This window comes from Phyllostomus hastatus, unplaced genomic scaffold, assembly GCF_019186645.2.
Source record: "Phyllostomus hastatus isolate PE091 unplaced genomic scaffold, TTU_PhHast_1.1 phas_contig_1162, whole genome shotgun sequence".
Classification (NCBI taxonomy): Eukaryota; Metazoa; Chordata; class Mammalia; order Chiroptera; family Phyllostomidae; genus Phyllostomus; species Phyllostomus hastatus.
The window spans coordinates 1,858,681-1,877,293 of NW_025333537.1; the positions used below are offsets into that span (position 1 = coordinate 1,858,681).

Consider the following 18,613-nt stretch of genomic DNA (forward strand, 5'->3'; position numbering starts at 1 on the left):
GGCTGAGCCTTAGTTCCCAGGCAGAAGGGGGGCCTGCTGCTCCCCGGGAACCCCAGCTGTGAGCAAGTGCCCTGATCCCTCTGCATCTTGTTCCGCCTCATCCGTAAAACGGGAGTGAATCTGGCCACCACCTTCCGCTGGTGAAGGACGACCCCCTAGTGGGAGCGAGTGCCTTGGGGGCTGGAGGCACGTCCGGGCGGTGGCCACTGTCGGGTGGACGAGAAGCAGGAACGGGGCTGGAACACGGTCCCTGCACCTCAGCCCCACTGTGGTCCCTCCCAGGAAGCTCACAGCCGTCAGTGAACCTGCCGAGGCCTTGGTGGAGCCTGGTGCGGAGGGAATAGGCAGGTTCCTTACTTGGAAAGTACTAAGAATTTCAAGACGGTAACTGCAGAGCATCCAGCCCGGGGCAGGCCCTTCCGAGGGCCACGTGGCTGCCCTGGTGTCATGCCCAAGAAGCCGGCCCTGCCCCTCAGGCCTGGGGGGTTTGGGAGAAGGGCCCTCTCCACCTTGAGCCCCAGAATGTCAGGGTTTGGTGGGGAAGGGGATCTTGCAGGGAGGAGGGAGCAGGGAGGGAAGAGAGGCTGCCCCTCCGAGGTGCAGACAGAATGAGATGGGAGGGCGGTGGAGAACAGACAGGAAAGAGGAGACGGAGAAACGTGGGGGGAGAGGGGCGGCGAGAGGCAGGCATGCAGAAGAGAAAGAATGACAGAGACAGAGACACAATGACAGAGAGTGACCAGCAGCAGATGCAAGAGTGAGGAAAAAGGACAAAGGCAGAGCAGACACAAAGTCCCAGAGACAGACAGGGAGACGGAGGAGAGGAAGAGGAAGAGGCTGAAAGGCCCCTTTCCCCCAGTTTCCAAGGAAGTTCAGGAGGACCTGATGGACGTGCTCTGGAGTGGGCAGCGGGGCGACCCCACGACTGATCATCCTTCCCGGGGGGCCCACGGCAGAGTGGAGGGGGCAGGCACGGGGGTGCTTCCCGTTGCATGTGCGTGCATCCGAGAACATAGTCAGGGCAGCCTTAGGGCGTTCCCCAACCCCGGACAGAGCCAAGAATGAGGGGCCCGGTGCAACCCCAGTGGAAATGGGAGGGGCCTTCACTCTGGGATGGAAAGGCAGAGCCAGGTGGCAACTGGTGACCACGTCCTGACCAGCACACGCCGGCGTCTTTGGTTAATTCTAACAGGAAACGACGTGTTATTTAGTACACAGACTGTTTGGGGGTGCGGTAGGGGCAGGTCCCAGCAGAGAGAGGCAGATTGTTGAAGTCCCGTTAGGTGTGAGCCACTGCCTTCTCTAAAGTATCTCTCTGCTCGTGGGGGTGTCAGCCCCAGGGGGAGCCCACAAGAACACGCTGTTCTCCCACAGACACTTCATCCAGGGCTCTCTGGGAACGAGACAGTGGCTGGACCACCCACGGGGGACCCTGGGAGCACCTCCCAGCCACCAGGAGGACAAGGTCACAGGAGGGAGGCCCCGAGTCACATGCTGGTTCCAAGTGGATCAGAAGGAACCTCCTCCCTGGGGCGCCAAGGAAGCTGGAGTCAGGTAAAGCAGGTGTAAAATCCCAAATGTGTTCAAGTGATGGTCAAGGGCATGACGGCATTGGAAGCCATAGACGTGCGAGTTTATAATAATACTTCACAATGATACTTACGGGCATTCGTTCACACTTCCAACGTGGCCATTTGAATTTGAATGTCTGACTAGGCAGCACGACTCCATCTAACTGGTGGTGTTCAAGACCCTCTAAAACCATAAAGAGGTCACAGTGCAAACCTTTGCTTCTACTCTGCCACCCTCCACCCAGTGCCCACGACACCCGTCACCCTTCATTAGCTCCTCGTGTCTCCCTCCAGACTTTCTTCAGGTAAACACAAATGTGTACCTTAATTTCTCTCCTGCTTTGCACGGAAGGCAATCAATTATACACACTATTTTGCAACTTGTCTTTCTTACCTACCAACATACCTTAGAGATGGTTTCCTATTGGTATATAAAAATAGCACCCATCCTTTTTGACAGCTGCCTAGTATTCCATGCTGGATTTGCCATAATTCCTTTTGAGGGATGCACATTTGGCTTGTTGCTGGTGTGTTCCAGCATTGTGTGTGTGTTACAATGCTAGAAGCAATCGTTCTGTGTGTGTATCATTTCCCACTCGTTCTAAATAGCATCTGGGGCACTCACGCCCTTGTCCTTTATAATGAGCAAACAAGTTTTAAGCCCTCCCTTTGCACTAGCTGTTCTGTTTTCATCTATCAGAAAAAAAACGCTTCAGAGCCACTCAGACCGTCTGTTCCCGCAGAGCCAGGGCACGTCCCGGGTACAGAGTTTCACAGGAAGTCAGGGGAACTTGGTTCTTGTCCCAGCCGTCCCACTTCCTGGGCCTTGGTTTCCATGTTTATCAAAGGAAGCCCACAGCCAGTCACGGGCCCTCGTGGGGATCAAGCATCGGGGCGGATTCTGCAGCCAGACGAAACCATTTATAGTGTGAAGGAGGCAGGTTTCTGCCCGAGGGCCCCTCATCAGCCCCAAAAGGCAGATCCAGACCCCGAGGGTTCGCCAAGAGGAAGCCAGGGACTGGCCAGCCCAGCCGGCAGGTGTCTGATCCCTGACCGCAGAGGCCAGAGCCCAAGCCGGCGCCGAGCCGTGGCCTGGAGCTGGCGTGGTGGCCTCGGGCGGCCCCGAGCAGCCACCCCTTGAGGCTGCTTTCAGCTTTTATTCTGTTTTAAAATAAAGCAGGATCACATTCCTGGGATGTGGAGAAACCTCTCCCCTCCGTGACCTGGCCCTAGCCTTCCCGGCCCCTCAGGAAAGGAGCCAAAGTAATTTTCCACCCACTGCTCAGGAAGAATCAATCCGGCCGGTGACGAGGTGCCAGGCACGAGTCCTCATCTGCCTCTTCCCAGCACTGGCCCCTCCCCAGCCGCCTCCCTGAGGCCAGGCCCCCAGTGGCTGACAGAGGAGCCTTTGTCTCCCTCCTCCCCACTTCTCTGCCGCTGCTGCAGGTTTCTGAGCCCCACTCCCTGCCCGCTGAGGGGTGAAGCCAGAGCAGAGACCCCGGCAACCACAGAGATGCCGACTCATGGGAACCGTCACCGTCAGCCCTCTGGGTCCTTCCTGCCCCTCACTTTGCCCCAGACACCCAACAGCCCTGATTACCAGCCCTCCACCCCAGCTGAGGAATCGCCTCTGACCATAGCTGGTGCCCAGGGAAGAAGCCACCAAGAATCTGGCTGGCACATGGGGCCTCGAGGTCCCTTCCCTTGGGAGAGGGAAGTGCCTGGTTTTTTCCTAAAGATGCTCCACTCGAGGTCTGGGAGCCGGCAGCGGGCTCAGGGCACCGGCCGCTCCGAAAGAGAGACCGAGGAGGGGTCATGCCTCAGGAAGTATGTGGGGAAGACAGGAGCCAGGCAGCCAGCCTTAGACCCAGCTCCTTGCAGCGTGGCCTTGCTCTGCACCCCAGGTCTGGGGGCATACCCAGAACCCCACCCCCCACCAGCATTTCCATGTGACACCCAAGGGGAGAAAGGAGCTGGCCACCACCACCCATGGAGGAGCCACATGACACACAGAAGAGCCTTTCAGAAGATTCCAGAAGGTGATCACTGCCCTGGGGACAGAGGCGCCAGGGATGTCACCCCTGCATCCTTGCCACCACCCAAGAGGGAGCTGATGCAGTTTAAAAAGCCACACCTCCCAACGAGGCGAAGCCACTTGCCCAAAGCCACACAGCGCAGGCACGAAGAGGCAAAACTTCTCACTCAGGACCCCCCTCCCCGCCCTGTTCCTAGGGACAGGGACAGCAGGTGACAAAATAGCAAGCACCACACAGTTCCTGAGTGCCGGGCCGAGCTAAGCACATTCCCCTCGTGAACTCCCGAGCCCAACGTCCCCGATTCTAGAGTCTTTCCTTGAACAACCGGCTGTGCCGAGTACCAAAAACCCAGAGATAAACAAAACTTGCCCTCCCCTAGGTCCATCTGCCCCCTCCTCCCCCACATCCCGTGAGGCGCTGCCATCCTCACTCTCACCTCACGGATGAGGAAGCCGGGGCTGCCCGGCTCGGAAGTCAAGGAAAGTGAAGCCGAGGAGTCAGATTGCAGAAGCTCCCGGCCGCACACCAGCTTGCCTCCCTCCTCGATGAGACGCGCTCTCCCAGACGCCAACCCAGCCTGCATGCCCCATCCTCTCCCCACGCCCTTTCCCAGCCCCCCACCCCACCCGAGAAAGGAGGAGACCCCCCTGAGTGAAATGACAGTTTTGCCATTTCAGCAGAGGGTACCAGGACTCCGCTCCTCATCCACGGCCAAGGACACGGCCGGGGCAACCACCTCCGCCCCCACGCTCCGGGGGAAAGCAGCAGGCTCGCGGGCGGGCCGCAGACTCGGGGTGTGCCCAGGTTGCGACACGTGCCTCCACAGTCTGCCCTGTTTGTCTGTGCTCTGCCGATGGACCGCTTCGTCACACACGTGAAAGAAAAAAAGTCCACCCAATCCGGCCACTTTATCTACAAGGAAAGGGAGGAACGGCGAGGCCCCGCTGGAGGTGTGAGGAAGCCGGCACGGCACGCTTCTCCTGCGGAATTGACTCAGTGACTTCCGAGCTCGGGCCCTGCAGCAGGGAGGCTGCAGCTCGCCGGCCTCCGGGGCGATCCCTGGCCAAAGGGCCTCCCGCACCTCGTGTCCACCGTGGCCGAGCAGTCACCACTGTGGGCACGTCCTGCTCACCGACCCCCACCCCTGTGAGGGCTCACCAGCTGTAAGTGCCTTGGCGGGAAAGAGTGGACTGCTTGGGTTCTTGCAAGACAATGGGTTGAGGCCAGGCTTCCCAGGGGATGGGGTGCGTCTGGAAATCACAGAGGAGGAGGGTGGGTGGGCTCCAGACAAAGGGGCCGGGAGAACAGGAACAGCCCGTGTGGCAGACAAGATGAGCCTACAGCCCCATGTCAGGAGTCTGTCTTCCCTTGTTACAAGCTGTGTGGCCTTAGGCAGGCAACTAACCTCTCTGAGCTGCATCCTGGACAGGAAAACATGGCTGCTAACATGCCAGAGGCTGAGTGGAAAGGGGCGTTTAAAGAATTCAATCTCAGGCCCTGGCTGGCGTAGCTCAGTGGATTGAGCACGGGCTGCGAACCAAAGTGTCGCAGGTTCGATTCCCAGTCGGGGTACATGCCTGGGTTGCAGGCCATGACCCCCAGCAACCGCACATTGATGTCTCTCTCTCTCTCTCTCTTTCTCCCTCCCTTCCCTCTCTAAAAATAAAAATAAATAAAATCTTAAAAAAATAAAGAATTCAATCTCACCCTGGCCACCTGGCCACGTGGCTCAGTTGGTTGGAGCATCATCTCATACACCAAAAGGTTGAGGGTTCAATCCCCCCCCAGAGCACATACAGGAGGCAACCGATCCATATTTCTCTCTCTCTCTCTCCCCCCACCCCCTCTGGCTCCTTCCTTTCCTCTCTCCTTCCTTTCTCTCTAAAATCAAGAAACATATCCTCAGGTGAGGATTCAGAAAAAAAATTCAATCTCACTTCAGAAATTTCTTACCAAGGCCCTCGCACACACCCCATCTTAAGTGCCCAGAAGCCTAAAGCCCGCTCCCTTCACAGGGGCCTGCAAAGGAAGCTCTTTCTAACAGTCACTGCATTTATTCCTCACTGTACCAGGCGGAGACGACCCTGGCATCACCCTCACTCACAGCATTTACAAGTGGGGAAACTGAGGCTGGGAGGGAACGGCCGACGGGGGATCACCCAGCTGCTCACCCAGGGACACAGGCCTTGAGCCCAGGTCCGTGTGACTCACACCGAATCCTTGGGCTGCGGACCCGGAGGAAGAGCGAGACGCTGGCAGCGCTGGGGAAAGGGGGCATTCGAAGGCGGACTGGGAGGCTGGCTCTGGGCCCCGTGTCCTCGGCTGTCACGTGGGACCATTGGCCCCACTTCCCACGTCTCCAGAGAGTTTGCCGTGACCCTTCCAAGACAAGCGGCTGGCCCCAGAGACAGTTTTGACGGTGGCAGGAAGTGAGACTGGGCAGCAGCCAGGACCTGCGAGCGGAAACTACCTGTTCCTCCAAGCCGTGGACTCAGCACAGAAAGCTCTTGGAGGAGGAACCCTGGGACACCACAGCCCTCCCCCCCGACCCCCAGCCCCGGACCGCACCGCCGGAAACACGAGACGCCGGGGCTGGGAGAGCGCCAAGGCTGGGGAGCGAACACAAAGCCTGGACACCTACGTGATTGTATTAACCAGTGTCACCCCCATCAGTTAAATGAAAAAAGAAAGGAAAGAGCGAACGCCTGGATCAGAGGCCACCCAGCAGGACAGGGAGGAGGCCCAGGGCCCCAGCCTGACGAACGTCCTCTCCCAGGCCTGCCAGGAATCGGTGACAGGGAGGTGGGAGGCACCTTCCCAGCCAGGCCCCGGGGAGCCGCCCCTGACCTTCCCCAGAGTCCCGTTCCCGATTTCCTTCACGGCTGAGGCTCTTCACAGGAGGGGAGAGCGAAACAGCAAAGGAAAGGTCCATTTAGGCCGGACGGGCCCTGCTTCCCCCAGGAGCAGCGAGGCCAGCGATCCAGGCCTCCTCCGCCCAGCCGCAGGAAACGGAGGGGCAGGCTCGGGCGAAGCTGCGACTCTGGCACCTCCTACAAGGGGCACTTCTTAGCCTCTCGGTGCCCACCGTTGCCCCGCCGCTGGAGCCAGCCCCCCACACTGTGGGTTTCAGCCCTACTTCCATGCCACGCATGCTCCCATGGAGCCACACAACTCTGCCCCAAGGAGGAAAGCCCTCTCACGGCCCCCACGTTGCAGCGGAGGCAACTGAGGCTCAGAGCAGGTCAGCGACCTTCCCGAGGTCCCCCAGCCCACCCGCCACAGAAATGGGTTTCAAATCGGGTCCGTGAGGCAGCAGCGTGTCCGTTTCCCTGCACTGGGCGGCCGCCGCTCCGTTCTTCCTCCAGGGACACCCTTTGTCTTCACGACCCAAATCCTGACTGTCGGAGAGTCACCTGGGAGTGCGGTCGGTCAGAAACAGACGGAAGACAGACGGAGGGTTGTCTGCACACCCTGAGGCCCTGCTCCTGACGTCAGTCACCGCCCCCCACCCCCGAGGGAGGCTTTGGGCGCTTCCACACGCAGCCTGGCCCAGCGGGCAGTCCGGAAGTCTGTCTCCCCCTGCAAACAGGCCACAGGCCAACCACAGGTGCCGTCCTGCATCAGTGCTCTCTCGCCCCGAAAGAGACCCCTCGTTTCCTCCCAACCTCCGTCAGCAAGGCCTGGACGTGGTAGGGGAGGGAACCCATTGTTCAGCCCCAAAAACCACCATTGCAAAGAAATATCCTCTTCTCCCAGCTGGTTCACGGAGCAGACAACCCAGGAGATAAAGCCACAAAGCCACATGCCCTCTGCCAAGTTGAAATTTCCAATTCAATTAGCTTAGATTGTCTGAAATCCTCCATTGTCCAAATGTTCAAGTTTAAGCACCGAGTTTGGAGAGGACAAGGCCTGGGGACAATAGGATGCTGGTCTGGTGAGACGGGGTGCCTTGGGCCACCCGGAAAATTGGGTGGGACGTTCGAGGCCCTGCAGACTGTCCAGACTCCCTCCGGCCCCCTCCCTGCGTCCACCCACCACAGCAGACACCCCTTCCTCGTCCAGCCTCAAAACCGCTGCTCATGCTGCTCTCCCCGCCTGAAATATCTTTTGTTTCCGGCCAATTTCTCCTCCGAGCACTCAGGGCCAGCTCGTCCTTGGAAGCAGCTCAAACCCACACTCTCTTGTCAAGGTTATTTCCTGGCTTCCCGATCCTGCTCTTTGTTCCTGTAGCACCTTGCATCCTGAATGCGCCAGGCAGGCACTAACTCAAGTGCATGTAACAAATGTAACAACCGGCTTGAAGTCCAAATGGCCCAGAGCTCACCTACCGCACTGAGCAGACGATGGATGGAAGCGCCGCACATGCCTGTGTGCCTGGAGAGACGGGCCCCGTGCATGCTCAAGCCATGCTTCCGGCTCGACGAGCCCCACTCTGTTCACACGCCTGTCTTTGAGCTCAGTAGGGAGCCCCCTGGGGGCAGGGCTTGTCTCTCCCTGGACCCCACACTCCTGGCACACAGTAGGTGCTCAGCAAGTGCTGGTGGAGTGCGTGGAGGCTGTGTCCCAGCTCCCTCACCACCTTCCTCTGTTCCTCTAAACGAGTCCCTCTCACCTCCTGAGCCTCAGTTTTTCCATCTGGAAAACGGAAGTGGAAACAGGCTCAGCGCTATGGTTGAAGGCTTGTGCTCTCCCCCAAATTCATGTATTGAAGTCCTAACCCCCAATGTGACGGTGTTAAGGGGTGGGGCCTCCGGAGGGTGAATGGGTTAGAAGGGTGGAGGCCTCATTCATGGGATTATGAACAAACTCCAGAGAGATCCCTAGCCCCTCCCACCACTCCAGGACGCAGCGAGAAGTCAGCAGTGTGCAACCCTGAAGGGGACCTTCGCTAGACTCAACCGTGCCGGCACCCCGATCTCGCACTTCCAGCCTCCCAAACTGTCAGAGACGAATTTCTGCCTTTTAGAACCCACCCTGGCTGTCGTATTTTGTTACAGCAGCCCGAATGGACGAAGACACTCAGGGATGACAAATAATTGTCTCAGATGATCATTGTCATCGATCAGATTTTAAGGCCACGTCCGGTTGGCAGACCGTCTTTAAAGATGGACGCTCACGTGATCTCTAACCCCTATCGATAAACACATGTCACTCCCCTCATCAAGAGGGTGGACTCTTTTTCTCCTCCCCTCGAATCTGGGCTGGCCTGGTGACCTGCGGTGACCCACATAATGTGGCAGAAGGGAGGCAGTGCTGGTCCCAGCCCTGTGTCTCAGGAAGCCCAGCAGCTTCTGCTTGCACGGCCCCGGAGCCCTGAGCCTCCAGGCAGAGAGGTCCCAGCAGCCCTGCCACAAGGACAGAAACAGCATGAGTCCCCGCAGGATGTGAGGCCACCCTGAGCGCCCCGGCCGAACACAGCCCCCAGCTCAACGCAGCCCCCGATCGACCCACCACTACCTTCTGGCACAAAGATGGGCCGTCCCTGCAGAACTCCACCCAATTACAGAATCACAAACAAGCACGTTGTTTCAAACCAGCACATTCAGGGATGATTTGAAACACGGGGAGAAATTACAGAAACATTTCCATTTCAGCCAGAGACATGATCGAATCCGTGATGTCTGCCACGGCTCAGGAGTGAGGAGTATAGAACTCTATCCCTGGACTAGATAACGCCAAGGTCAATGTCAACTTAATACAATGTCAGTTCAAGAGCTTTCTTGGACTTGCAGGAAATGAGAATTGCAGATTGAGAGGGGATTAGCTCCTCATCAGAGGGAAACCTGAACCTCATTAGGGACCCAACGGGAACTCTGGCAAGACTAAGTGAGTCAGTAATGCGGTCCCCCCGGGCTGCTTAAACAGGCTACTCAGAGGGAGGAGGGCGGAGCGTTCAGCAGCAAGGCTAGGCGTGGACAGAGAAGCTCAGAAAGAGACGGAGTTGGAGGAAACTGAGCCACGCTAAATAGCACAACAGAGGGCTCCAGGGTCTCACAGCTGTGGGGACCGAAATGACCCTCCCTGGAGCCACCTCGGATCTTGAGAACCTTCCGGTTGAACACAGGCCTGCCTGGGCAGCTGGCACAGCCGCCCCCCGCCCCCCACGAGGCGCCCGTCCTCCACAATGAGCCCTCTTCCTACGAGGGAACGGGAAGCTGCTCTGCTCCTTGCAGCCCATGAGCCAGGCTAGAACTCCTCCCCAGCCTGGAGCACAGACAGGGGCTTCTCATACCTAGAATCCCCACAGAGAGGCCCCACCAGGAAACAAAACCGCACTGGGATCACCGATACACATGGAGCCCCTCACCGGGTGCCAGGCACCCTGCTCCGCACTTACCTCGGGCACACTCCTTTCCTCTAACCACCACCCTGTGAGGAGCGCGTTGCCCCTGTTATCCCATTTCCCCAATGAGAACACTCTTGCTCAGAGCCGCAGGGTTTGTAAGTAGTGGTGCGGGGATTCCAATCCAGCCTCGATGACGCTATAGGCTGGGGCCTTGGTTGCCCGTGACAATCGCCCTGTACACCCTGGCAGAGCCTCATTGGTTGTTTACATCCATGTCTGTTGTGATTGGTCAGTGCCCTGCTGAGCCAACTATATGAACGAGAGTGGCCATCTGAGCTCTTGGGGTCCAAAGCCAGGAACCCAATAGATGTGGGCAGATCAGTGTTTGCGATATGCCTCACTGTGGGGGGAAGAACAATGCGCCCCATCCCCCACCCCCCACCAAGATATCGTTGTCCTAACCCGGGAAGCCTGAGAATATGTCATTTGACGTGCAAAAGGGACTTCGCAGATGTGATCCCGTCAGGGGATCACATCTGAGATGGGGAGATTAGCCTGGGTTATCCAGGTGGGCCCCGCGTCATCATGGGGGTCCTCATAAATGGAAGGGGGAGGCGGGAGAGTCAGGGAGATTCGGTGCGAGAGGACTCCTCCTGCCACTGCCGGCTGTGAAGGTGGACAAAGAGACCAGACATCAACCAGTGTGGGCGGCCTCTAGAAACGAAAAATGGTAAGGGACTGGATGGTCCCCTGAAGCCTCCAGAAGGAGCGCAGCCCTGCTGACACCTTGCTTTTATCCCAGGGAAATGCCCTTGGACTTCCGACCTTGCGGGACGTTAAGATAATACATTTGCGTTGTTTTAAGCCACAAAGTCTATGGTGGTTGTTACAGCAGCAACAGGACACTCATACACTGGCTATCTGAGTTCTCAACGTCATCTCACATCCAGAAATTCCTAGATTCTGAGTGCCATTCCAACAAATTCACATGACAAGGGACGCGCTTATTTTGAATGTCCCCTGCCCTTCCTCACCACCCCAGACCACTGCCGGTGCCCTGCAGACCCTCTCTGAACACCTGTGAGGGGAAACTAAGGCTCAAAAAGGTGATGGGACTTGCTGGAGCTCACCCTGGGGGTGGGTGCCAAGCCCAGGACAAGACCCCAGGTCTGCCCGGTGACATCACACCCTCTCTCGCCTCCTACCTCTCTGACCCATGATTTGCAGAAGGAAAAACCAAGTGTGCTAGCTGTTGAGTATTGCATCAGCCACCCACTCACCCACCTCCTTGCATAACAGCTGCTCTCAGCATGAGCCCAGGGCTGGGGATCAGAGGACCCAAGTCATGTACCCCAAGAAAGCAGAACCGATTCCAGCATTCTGCCTGGGTAGCAGTTGACCACCCTACTGAGTCAGCTGCTGGTACTTCCAAGATTACCAGAGGGTGTCTGTGGTGGGTGGTGCTTCACCTCCCACCCCTGGGAGCCCACAGCTTCTCCCCAGGGTGAGGCATGAAGCCAGCAGACTGACCAAAATGACCTTTTCTAGCCTAGGAGCCCAAGGTCACAGGTACCAGATGCCCACAGCACGTCAGATGTGCAAAGGCAAATTTCAATGCCTGCCTTCCTGGGCATAAAACCAGAAATGCTGCCCTGGCTGGTGTGGCTCAGCAGATTGAGTACAGGACTGTGAACCAAAGGGTCGCCGGTTCAATTCCCATTCAGGGCACGTGCCTGGGTTGTGAGCTGGGTCCCCAGCATGGGGCGCATGAGAGGCAGCCACACATTGATGTTTCTCTCCCTCTTTCTCCTTCCCCTCCCCACTCTCTCTAAAAATACATAAATAATAATCTTTTAAGAAAAAAACCAGAAAGGCTTTCATTGAGCTGACCGTGAGCTGTACTCAGTGCTTTACATGCATTAAGTTATTGAATCCCACAACGACCCTGTGACCTAGGCACTGATTCTGTTCCCACCCTGCGGATGAGGACACTGAGGCCCCAGGAGGTTGAGGGGCAGAGCTGGGGTCTGAACTCTAGAGCAGCTGGCTGTGGGGTCTGTGACCACGTCCTGCTGTCAACAGAGGCCAGCCAGGCACTGACATCTCTCTTTGACAGCACCCTGTAGAATTCTGCCTCCCAGCTCCACCCAGCAGAGCAAGAAATCCCACTCTTTCTCTACCACGCCTGTGCCCATCACTACAAAAATAGAGAGGTTCCAAAGGAGAAGTGACTTCACTAAATTTCCTAGTTCTACCTGAAACCAGCATGTCCCAGAGTTCAGAAGTGGCACAAAGTGGCTGCCAACCCTCCTTCCTTGCATCCCAGGCCCAGCCTAGGGCCTCCCCCTCAGCCAGAAGGAAAGAAAGCATCCTAGATTGGCAATCAGGAGCCCCAAGTGTGAGTCCCACCAGGTGGCCTTGGAAGTGTCACTTAACCAATCAGGGCCTCACTTCCCTTATCTCTAAAATCGGGGCAAATACTCCGGTCCATCTCATCAAGCTGCTTTGTGGAGTGCCACACACAGATGGCACAAATAAATGTTTTCCTGAGTGAATGAATGAAAGTGTGTGTTCCAAGGTCACTTCCCCTCCCTCGGAGACCTTGAGAACAGGAACTGGGCCTGATTCATCCTAAGTTCTCATGTTAACGTGGCTTTCACACCCCCACAGGTTTCTTCATACAGGAAGTTGATCCCGAGCACCCACTCCGTGCCTGGCTTAGTCAAGACCTCAGGGTCATCCCGGACCCACGGACGCCAAATGTATGTCCTCATACACCATCTCCTTCCTTTTTTCTGGGCAGTAGGTATTATATTTACTCACACTGGGCTTTCTCAGGCCAGGACAACCACCCCGCTGCCTTGTAATCAATAAGTTTGACCCCTGCTAGGGACTTGGGCAATGATGCCTGCACTTCCACTTCCCCTGTGCCCAGCGCTGGGGGAGTACAGCCCAAGAAAACCCTACCTTAGACACACGCGCGCGCACACACACACACACACACACACACACACAGAATGGGACCCTACGGCAGGAGTAGGGTTTCCTTGCTTCAAAGCCCAGTTCTTTGGCTCATGAGCTACGTGACCTTGGGCAACCCCTTTACCTCTGTGAGCCTTATTTTCTTCCTCTATAAAATGGGGGTTGATGACCCTAAAGCCTTCCAGTATAGGGTTGCAAGGGGATGAAGCAAGATACTGGCTATGAAAACCTCTGGCTCAGTGAATGTGCTGTGCTCAACAAAACTGTGATGCTTGTTTCCTTTTTCTAGAAGGGAAAGAGGGTGGCAGTTGTCCAAGTTCCAGGGAAATCCGTGTTCAGGGGCCTGGAATGTAGGGATTTACTTGTTATGTTTGATGGGGATTATCTCAAGGAAAGAGACATTATTTGTGTGTCCATCGTCACCATGTTAACTTTAAGATGGACTAATGAACATGGGGACTTAGAATCAGAGAATGGGAGACCCAAGAAGCCACCATATATGGGGCAGAGACAGCCAGCTGGCCACAAAACTCGACTCCCTCCCCCCCCCCCACCACCGCATGGTGTACAGCTATAGCTGGGAAGAAGCCACCTTGGCCTAGAACTCCATTTCCCAGAATCCTGTGCAACTAGATTGGTCACATGATTCGTTCTTACCTGTGGTGAAAGGCAGTTTGGAAGCAAACATGCCGTCTCCATGCTTGCTTTCATCAGTGACGCTGTCCAAGGGGACGGGAGGGGCTGAGACGGGCCACTGAATCACTGCATGGAAGAGGACCCCGCCCTCCATTCCGAAATACTTGCCTTACAATGAACGTCTGTCTTATTGAGCCATCATACATGTCTTTGGTCTAGCTGTGACTACTGCTACTGCCCAGACAAACACAACTTTCAACCTCCTTATTTACCGATGATTACGGTGGGGAAGTGAGAGTACCATGCCTAAGGTCACAGAGTACATGCAGCAAAGGTCAAGAACTTTGGTCTCACGACAATTTGGAGTGGATTTGCAAGTTTCAGCCTGCCCCACAGAGCGCTGATGATTCTTGGAGGCCCTGTAAGGGAGTGAGGTCCAGTGAGCTGGGGTCTGGCGTCCTCCACCTCTGTCTCAACTACACCAACACCACTTTTATCTGTTTGCGAGTTGTACTTCTTCATGTATTTCTGTGGTTTGAAACCCTTTCCTAGTGTGCATGCTGGGTGACTGCTAACACGAGCGGCCTTTCTGTGGTACAACCCAGCAAAGTTTCACTTCTTCTCTATCCCGCCTCCTGGCCGCAGTTGCTGACACAGGACATGGAGACTTGCAAGAAGTACATAGACATCTGCTTAGAAAGGGACAAAAAAACAACCTCAGTGTGCAGCAAAGAGACCAGAGACCCGAGCAAAGGCAAAAAGAGGAGACGTTCGAGGACTCTTTAGTTTGGGGGTGCATCAGACTCATCTGGGGAGCAGGTTCAACATGCAGACTCCCACTGCTGCTCATCCTCAGATATTCTGAGTCAGAAAACTGACACTTTAAGAAATACTCATAGTTATGGATCCTAAGGGCAGTAATTCCAGGGTTACACTTTGAGAAGTCCTGAGTCTACTTCATAGCCTCTGCACTGGCGGTGATAGCTGCACCTGTGCAGCGTAGCTCAAAGTGAATGAAATCAGCCTTTGGTTTTCTTGTACCCCGGCAGGCAGGAACTTGGGCATCGATAATCCACTGGTAAAGAAAGCAATAATAATTTCTATTGGGCTCAGATGGGTGCCACAGGTATAGACAGATTGGTGGTATAGAAATGATAACAGAATAACAACTGATGTTTATAGAGCCCTTTCCACATGACAAGCCCTCTGCTAAGTGCCCCTCATGTATCATCTCATTTAACCTTTTAATAATCTTAGGAGGTAGTTACTATTCACATTCCCATTTTATGAGGAAACTGAGATGTGAAGATAAGAAATCACTGGCTCTGGGTCCCTAAGCTGGCAGGTGGCAGACCAGAATCAAACCCACCCAACAGAACCGAACCCCATAACCACAGTGCTCTACTGCCTCTCTGGGGGTCTAACAACAGAAGCCCCCTCCAGGACTCAGTTTCCTGATCTGTCAATCAGACATATTAATGGTACCTTTATCATACAGCCATGTGAGGATTCAAGAAATCATCACGATAGAATGGTGTGCACACTGACAGAGGAGTTACTAAGTGAAATTTAAGAGATGAAACTTCAGTATAGCTCCCTCATCCCACTTTACAGATGGTGAAACTGAGGCCTGGCTACTTTGTTTACGTGACGACCATTCCCTGAGCACCTACTACATCCTAGGTCTTGTGCTGGAGACTGAGGACAGAGAGAGAATAATACCCCGTTCAGGCTTCAAGGAGCCCCACGGGCCAGCAGGAGAGACAGGCGGTGGGGCCAGCAATTACAACACAGCGTGATAGGCACCGCGGCAGGGGAAATTCAGGCACTGGGAGGGTCTCGTGCAGATAGGCGTTGGCCCAGTTGCAGGGGGACTTCTCAGAAGGGCTCAGCCCAAGGGGGAAGTACTTACCCAAAGTGAAGTTTATCTATTTCTCAAGTTTGGAGGAGTCCTGAGAAGGCCCCTCTGTACCGAGAGAGGCGTAACTCATCTCAGTGCCTGATGCCCCACCGCTTGTGCATCACCAGCTTAGGCTAAACCTCTTTCTGAAGAAAATGCCGAGCCACCCACCTCCTGCCGGCAGAGGCCCGCATTGGCCAATCCTGTTCATTTCGGCAGCGGAAGCATTTAGAGAAGTTTTCCCTGTGCGCAAGTTGGAGGAAGCAGGGGAGGCAGCAAGAGCTGCGCGGAGGATGGTCTTGAAAAGGAAGCGGAGGATTCCAGAAGGGCCACGAGGGCCTGCGTGAAAAGAGACAGCAGATCCGGGGCCTGAGCACTGTCCTCACTGTCCTCTCTGTCCTCACTGCCGTCTCACTGTCCTGTCTGAACCACACAGGTCGGAGTAAACAGACAGACGTCAAGGAGCAGCCACCGCCCCCCTCCCGTGCCCACGGGGACTGGGTTCCCCGACCCCCGCAGACACGACCATCCCAAGTGCCCAAGCCCCTTATATAAAACGGTGGGGTATTTGCACATAACCTACGCACATCCTTCAGATCACCTGCAGATCACGTATAACACCCAATACGACGTAAACGGCATGTAATGTAAATAGTTGTACCGTATTGTTTAGGGAATCATGACAAGGACATTCTGCTTACATGTTCAGTCCAGGTACACCCACTGCAGGTCCAACTACAGAGCCCATATCAACAATAACAAAACTTGTTTTTTTTTGGCAAAGACTTTTGATCCACAGTTGGTCGAATCAGCCGATGCAGCACTTGCGATACGGAGGACTGACTGTCCTTAATTATTAAGTGTTGTTTGCTTGTAATTTTGCGCGAAGCTGGTCTTGACGGCTAACCCGTTTAAACCGTGCTAGTGTGAAAACGCGGGGAGTGGAATATTTTCAAGAGAGAACACTGGTAAAGGGCTCATACCCTTCACATATGAAGAACTCTTAAATATCAACAAGAGAAAGATAAACAAGCTAACAGGAAAGGAGAAACGGGAATGGACTTAAACAAGGTCATCATAAAAGAAGAGTGAACAATATGATCGTAAAGGCAAATCAGTGTTAAGAAGAAATGTGGAGGGAGCCCCCCCCCCCCCCCCCCCTGCTCTCTCCCTTTACCCATCAGGGAAGCTCTGTCTGTTGATTGTAGAGAGAGGAATGGTGGGGGGGAGGGGCAGAGACAGAGAGAAACATCAGTGTGAGAGAGAGACACCTATCAGTTTCTTCTCATACGCATCCCACATCCTGATCTACCTGTGTATCCTGACCAGGAATCGAACCCGTGACATGTTGGTGCACAGGTTGACACGCCAAACCACTGAGAAATCCGGCCAGGGCTTATCAGGGAAGCTTTAAGAGCTGGATAGCAACCAACGGGCGTGACCCAGGGAGAATACTTCATCCCAGGACAGCGCCGGGAGAACGCAAGCCGGCACAGCCTTCAGGAACTGGGTGGCCAAAAGCCTCCCACCGCCTTAAAAACAGGCTAACCGTGGACCCAGCAATGTCACCCCTGGACAGGTGTCCCAAGAACACACGCCCAACAATGACATATTAGTGTGGTCACTGCAGGTCTACACTCGCAGGTCTGTACTGTGTATAATCCTGGGGGAGAAAAACAAGAAAACAGCCACGCTAAGAGGCGACTGCACCCCGAGGTCGCTGGTGTGGTGGAGGGATGTGGCTGGTGGGCGAGGCAGCTCACGGCCGGAGGTGCAGCACAAGAAAGCTACCCAGACGGGCTACTGGAAAAGCGAGTGGAAGGAAGACTCAATGTTCTACCTGGAGGGTGTGTACCTGTAGGATCTTGTTAACCTGCATCACCCTCAATACATTCAATACAAAGAACCGGGGACACAACTGGGTGTGTGTATCCACAGTCACATACGTGCATGCACCCGGCGCAACGCAGGCACCCAGCAAACAACATCAGTCGGTTAGCCGGCGAGCCAGGGAGGGACGGAGGGAGAGGGGCTCCTGAGAGGCCACCTCTAGGAGAGGGCCCTTCTTTCGTCTCTGCCCTGAGAGTCAGTACAGCTCGTGACAGAGGAGGTAGGCTCTGCAGACCCTCGCGTCACCCCGATCTCGAGCCCCCAGCCTGGAGCCAGCGCCCTCCCCTCTCTGAGCCTCAGTTTCTTCACCTGGAAATGGGGGGGCCGGGAGCCCTGCCTCCCTCGTGGGGCTGTTGTGAGCAGGAGCAGAGAAACAAGGGAACCGCTGAGCTCACTGCTTTTACACTGCTGGAGATCTCACTTTTTTAACAATTAGCACGCCTGACTTTGGAAACCTGAAAATCATCATAGAACTGCGTCCACTTCAATAAAAAGGAAATTGTAAGAAGAGCCAGAGAACCGCTCTCTTGGACTAAGTATTCCCCTTCCCTGGCCCCTCCGATGGTGTCAAAGCCAAGCGTGGTACCTTGAGGCTGATATCTGCCCAGGTCTTCCGGAAGGTTCCCCAAGACTTCACGCCGCACGGGGCTGTGCAGGAGACCTGTGCTTCCTGACTTCTTTCTCCCGATCACACCAGTCTTCGGTTGTGGCTGTTTGCCCAGAAAGCAGTTCCTCTATTTCCTCGAATCCCACAGAGCGCAGCCCCTGCCCTACCCCTAGGGCACCCTCATCCCCGAAGAGGCTCCTGGGGGGACCTCAGTCTGTCCTGAGCTCCTTGCTGGTTGGGGCTGCGGTCCTGAATGGGAGCAGACTCTGCCAGAGAAACAGCTGGAGGGAGGAGAGCCGGAGGGAGGGGCAGGAAACTGGCCTGAGTGAGGGTGGGGGCAGCCAGCTGCAGGGAGCAGGGGCTGCGGTGGGGGGGTGGGGGGGGAGTTGTCCTTGCCAGCCAGGGAGCAGGCTGGTGGGCGGTGGCTGGTGGCAACGCCTGCTGGGGACGACCCGCCCACCCCCCAGTGGCCAAGCCCAGCTGGGAGCCCTGCCCACTGTCTGAGCACAAACCAGGAGCACATGCAGCTGGGGGCGCCGTGCTCCCCACAAGGGCCTCAGGAGCTGCAGACGGCGGCTGTGGGGAGCGTGAGCAGAGTGAGGAGGAGAGTCTGCCGCTCTGGGCAGCCTCCTCACCCCAGGCCTCCGCGCACGCTGTTCCCTCCCCCCCGGGCGCCCTTCCCGCCCTGTTCCTGGCCTGATGCAT

At 55.9% G+C, this 18,613-nt stretch overlaps 1 protein-coding gene across 2 annotated transcripts in view; it reads right to left on the minus strand.

Annotated features, from left to right (window-relative positions):
* CMKLR1 (chemerin chemokine-like receptor 1) overlaps positions 1-18,167 on the minus strand; it is a 41,535-nt gene extending 23,368 nt beyond the window's left edge. Inside the window, exon 1 of one of the 2 annotated variants that reach the window (XM_045845467.1) lies at positions 17,888-18,167. The gene's annotated coding sequence lies outside the window, so the exon portion shown is untranslated. Of the gene's footprint in view, positions 1-15,423; positions 15,554-17,887 lie in introns of those variants that run through there. The other variant, XM_045845477.1, reaches the window with a different exon arrangement.
* Between the last annotated feature and the right edge of the window lie 446 nt (positions 18,168-18,613).